This window comes from Pteropus vampyrus, unplaced genomic scaffold, assembly GCF_000151845.1.
Source record: "Pteropus vampyrus isolate Shadow unplaced genomic scaffold, Pvam_2.0 Scaffold51, whole genome shotgun sequence".
NCBI classification, from domain to species: domain Eukaryota; kingdom Metazoa; phylum Chordata; class Mammalia; order Chiroptera; family Pteropodidae; genus Pteropus; species Pteropus vampyrus.
In genome coordinates this window covers 6,478,907-6,484,462 of record NW_011888832.1, presented here as the reverse complement: position 1 = coordinate 6,484,462, position 5,556 = coordinate 6,478,907, and positions in this window count along the sequence as shown.

Here is a 5,556-nt window from a genome sequence, read left to right as displayed (position 1 = left end):
TCCCTCGTAAGCAACACAGAGCAGACCTCTGGCTGAGACTAGCTACCAACGTCTGGTCTGAATTTAATTACATTGTCTTGTTTTCATTGTGCTTATTTTTAACGTTATCACCTAATAGTATTCACTTTTCACTTAGAGTTTTTTAATGACTGTTTTTAAATAACTGTATTTTTTTCGTAAAATTTAAAAGCCATGTTATTTAAGTGCATGTATTTAGAGCATTAACTAATTAACCACACAGGTGACCTGTGGTTGTGGCAAAGCTGAGTGTGGCTGAAATGAGGAAGCTGCTACTCATTTGCTGAACTCAGTCTGTTGGAGAGAATTTCCGAAAAAAGATGCCGAACTTGAACTCGTCTGTCTTGCCTGCATAGGTCTGATTCTTTCTGAAGCGTTCTGTCGGGCCTTTAATTTTTTTCTAATTGCTGACATTTTGCTATCTTGACGGCAGTTTCCGGCCTGTGTGGGTACACACGCATGGAGGCTTGGGGGTACCGCGCAGGCCCGAGGACCCTACGCAGCCCCTCCGTGGGGCGCCGCTGTAGACGCGTCTGTCTGCAACTGTACGTGAGGCTGCACGAAGCTAATCAAATCTTTGTGTTTTCGTTTTGCTTTTTGTTTGTTTGTTTGTTTCTTTTTCCTGTGAGGTCGTACAGTGTAATGGGGGTTCCAGAGCCAGTCTGGAGGACCTCGAATCCTCTTTCTGTTCCTTCTTAGCTATGCGCCCTTGGGCTTACCTCGTGTCTCTGGGCCTGGGCGTCCGCTCTGCGCATAAAGGATGGTGAGGTGGAAGCCAGCACCGCAGGGTGCTCTGTGCATCTCGGACTCACTGAAGTGTCCCGAGGGCATCGGACGAGCCGATCAGGCCCGCGGGAGAGAACGGGAGAAGCTGGCTGTGTTATTCACGCTCCAGCTTCTCTCCCCACGGCCGCCACTAACCTCCCCGTGGGCGAGGTCCCCACGGCACCCAGCGTGCTGCCACGTACCCGGAGGGTACTGGCCGAATTGAAGTAACTGGGATGGATCGGATTGGCCCGCATGTTTGCAATCACCCAGTTATTCAGCAGAGTCTCACTGAGCGTCTACGGCGTGCTGGGCAGCATGGTTTCCTAAGACAGCCGAGTCTGACGCCGGCGGGGCCGGACAGCTCGTGGATCCGCTGCCTCTCATGGGACCTTCAACGCATTACTGACCGTCTCTCTTTTGCAGTTTCTAGAATCGACAGGCCGGCTGCGCTGACCGTGGCCCGGGAGCCGGGACGGGGGCGCGAGCCAGCGGATGTGGCCCTGCCCTGCCCTCGTGGCACCTGGCTGTCCCACAGGGGAGAGAGACGGAAACCGAGCAAACGAACAAGAACGAGCGTTGAGAAGCCGGGCCGAGTGCCCTGCGGGAGACGAAGAAGGTGTTTTGAGAGAGAACGGAGTTGGGGCCACGCTTCTAATTTTGGCATCTGGCCAAACCTGTCTGGGGACAGAATATCGAAGACGAGACCTGAAGGATGAGAGTGCACAGCCGTGCCGAGGACCGAGGAGCGACTCGGACAGAGGGAGCGGACCCCAGGCTGAGGACAGGGGAGGGGTGGTGTGCACGGGCTGGAGAGGAGCGGGGTCTCCTTCCCTGGAGAGAACGCCCTAAGGCCGGACCGGACACACTGTATTAGCCAGGACTGACTCAATTACACATCGACCCAGCGGTGATGTAACTGCTCTTTGGGAAGGACGCATTCGTTCTGCTTTCTGTGAACTGCTGAAGATTCTGGTCACTGATTCAGACGTGGCTGGGGTGCGGGGAGGGGTCTCCCAACAACAGCAGGCTCTGCGTCTTACAGTTGACTCGATTCTGAAACTGCTGACTCGGAGAGAGCATCGGATCCCACGGGTTGAGGGGTTCAGTCACACAAGGCCACCTTCCACCTCAGATGCTCATCGTGAGCCCAGGTTGTCACCTGTGCTTCTGAGCAACCAGCTGTGAATCGGAGGTCCCCACAACCCCGTCCTTGGGTTCCATTAATTTGCTAGAGCGATTCACAGAACGCAGAGAAACGTGTTACTTATTAGATTACCAGTTTATTACAGAGGATATTAAGATACGAATCAACAGCCAAATAAAGGGCAAGTTTCCAAACAAGAAACTTCTGTGCCCCGTGGTGTTTGGGGCCTTGTGTGGTGGCTCGTTGAAGCATTCCGGTCTCCCGAACCGGAAGCATTTCGAACCCCAACTTCTGGGTTTTATGGGGGCTCCTTTACGACGGCATGACTGATTAAATCGTTGGCCCTTGGTGACCGATTCACGCTCCAGCCCCTCTCCCCTCCCCGGAAATCAGGGGGTGGGGCTGCAGGTTCCACCCCTCTCCACCCCCCACCGGTGGTTCCCGTGGCAACCGGCTCCCATCCTTAAAAATCATCTCATTTACAGAAAACCAGTTGTGTTGGAAAGGTGCTTGTCACTAGCAGCAAGACAGCCGTTTCACCTTTGTGGACCTGAGACAATATCAGTAACTGAGCCCAAGAGCCCAAATGTGATAACGAGGGGTTCCGTGCCACCCCTAGTTCTCAGGAGATCTCAGCATCTGGGGAGCTTCGAGCCAGGAACTGAGCACAAAGACCAAACATGTACGTAAGGAACATATGCTGGCTATATGCCCGACCGGAAAATACTTCTAATGAGTCATAATATTGCACCTGCTGTTGTCTACCTGGCGTGAGGCTAGAGACCACCTGTTCTCACCTGGCGACACACAGCTTCCTGATTCTGCCATTCGGCTAAAGTGAGGATCAGACCCTGTGGGGAGAGATGGAGCTTCAGGAGACGCGCTGGTTCCCGGGGAGGCCGTGTTCCGGGGCCCCACGGAGGGCAGGGTCAGGTTAGGCCAGGCCAGGTGACCTGCCCAGTGGCTCAGGCTCCACGGAGCTCTGCTGGCACCTGGCCTCCGTGGCGGAGGTTCGCTGCTCGAATTTCCATCTCTGTGTTAACACGTAAATGAGTCTCTTGTTCGAAACAGTATCGCGGGCAGTTGACTCTACGCCATTTAAACCACGGCATCTGGGAGGTGGTCCCCTCCTGGCCTCCGGTGTCTCCGGTTTGGGCTTCAGGCACCGCCCTGACATCATTCTGGGTCAAGGCCCAGCCGAGACTCATCCCCGTCTGTGCATTAAGCAACGAACATGAACAACCGACTTTGATTCCGTGCGTGGGACTCCACCAGAACGTGCGCGTCCTTGGCCAGCCCTCGCCACACTACGAGCGAAGAGTTATAATTATCTCCACGTTCGAATGGGCCACCTGGGGCACGGGAAGGTTGAATAACCCGCCCAGGGTTCCCCCGGGCTGCATGTGGCAGAATCAGGACACAAACCACGCAGGCTGGCCCCCAGAGCCCAGGTGTGTCACAGCAGGTGATGGGACCCTCCCCGCACCCCACCCACGCTGTGTATCAGCGGCCTCTCGTGTGGGGTAAGACTCACCACACGTGAAGAACACTGAGTAGAATACTCTCTCTTTAAGACCCAGTGTGGGCTGACCACCCATCTGCTCTGAAACATATTTAAGAGCAGATTGACCAACATATTGACCAAGATTCTAGGCCTGAGGAGCTCGTGAGGTGGGAGCTGGGTAGGGTTCCACCTCTCTGCACTGTAACGACCATGGGAATATCGGACCTGGTGACACAGACCCTCCCTGTTCAAAGTGGGGGGATCCCAGGACCGGCATGCAGACCTCACTTGAGAACTTGCTGGAAGTTCTCACATTCCTAGGCCTGCCGGATCAGAATCCGCATCCGGACAAGCTCCCTCGGGGGTTCTATGGACCTTCAAGTGTGGGGTGCTCTGGTGTAGACCATGACGGATGGATTGATTGATTACAAGCTGCACTGAGGGCTTGCATCTGGGCTGGGAGCTGAGCAGCAGCAGCGGAACCTGACGAATCCTCGAGGCCTCTGCCCTCCCAGGGCTGCGAGGGAGGCTGACCAAGCGTGGGGAGGGGCTGACGTGGAGGCCGAGCTGTGACCCTGCAGGAGCTCTGACTTCTAAACAGTCAGGGGCAGGATAAGGCGGCAGAGAGAGCATCGCAGAGGCAGTGACACCAGGTGAGCAGGTGAGCGGGGTGGGGACTGGGGTTTCACGGGCAGAGGCTTGGAGGCTGTTAGGGCAGACGAGAGGCCGGCACTGGACATGGGTTCAGATCTGAGTTTCACCCTTGTTTGCTGTAAAAAAAAATGTAATATCTGTGAAGCGTCTGGTCGTGTATGGACTTTATCGCCACAGTCTGTCGGGGATTCAGCCCGGCCTTCTCTGCGTGGGAACCCCAGCTCTGCACCCACTCCCCGAGTCACCCCGTGTCCTGTGTGGACCCCACCCAGTGGAACTCGCCCGGGGGGAGGGTGAATGCAGCGCCCCATCATCACCCCTCCCGGACACTCAGCGTGGGGACAGGCGCCTCTCTGTGGCTGCTCCTCACGTAGTCAGGTTTCGATGGCAGAGATGCCACCGCGGTACCGACCCACACCTGTTTCCACAAATTTGTCAGTTGTTCGTTTGTGCAGAACCGCGGGCCGGGCGCGTAAAGCTTTACCCTCCTCCCCCGCGCTTCCTGCGGAGGTGACGCGGGGACCACTGGCACCTTCCTGGAGGGGCTGGAGGGGCGATAACCTGTCTCCCCGTCTGATGGCTTGTCCGGAGCGGGGTGGCCGGGCCAGTGGGCCAGACGCGGAGGAGGGAGCTCTGGGAGCTGTGTGCCAGGTGACGCGGGGCCACCTGGCACGTCTCTCAAGATGCTCCTGGCTGAGGGGCCGGCGTCTTTGCCGCGGGTCAGGTTTCAGTAGGATATGTATTTTTTAAGATTCTGATTTTTAGCATTTTTACTCTTCTGCCACTTTCTAGCACGACCCATCGGACATGTTGGGGGTGAATGTGAGTGTTTCTGCATTTCTGATTTCTGGGGGGAAAAAAACAGACTAAACCAATCCAGAGTTTCGTTTCTATCTGGTTGGATTCTCCAACCCTAATCCCTCCTCCCAGGACGGTTGGGCTGTGGGAATACTTCAAGGAGAAGAAGTGAACCCAAGCTTCTAGATGGTTCTGTCCCATCCTTTGGGTTCCTGGGACCAGGTATGGCGAGACTTGGACTAGTTTCACACAACTTCTCATTTAAAGATTTGTTGAACACCTACTATGTGTCAAGGCCTTTTCTAACCACTGGAGACAAATTGGTGACTATTCTAGTGGGGGTATATAGGCCAGGAAGGAAGGAAGGAAGGAAGGAAGGAAGGAAGGAAGGAAGGAAGGAAGGAAGGAAGGAAAGGAAGAAGGAAATCGATAAGATCATTTCTGAAAGTAAAAGGTGCTAAGAAGAACACGCGACAGGGCAATGCGTGAAAGCTTCTGCTACACAGCGTGGCTCTCGGTGCCCGCGTCGGGCTGAATGAAACGAAGCTTCTCAGCTCCAGCGGGCGTCGCTGGCACATGGAGAAGATGAGGAATCGGGTGTGCACTGGCTCCGAATGAGACTCTAGCTCTCTCGCGTGGCACCTGCGGAATGTCACTTAGCTTGGTGCTT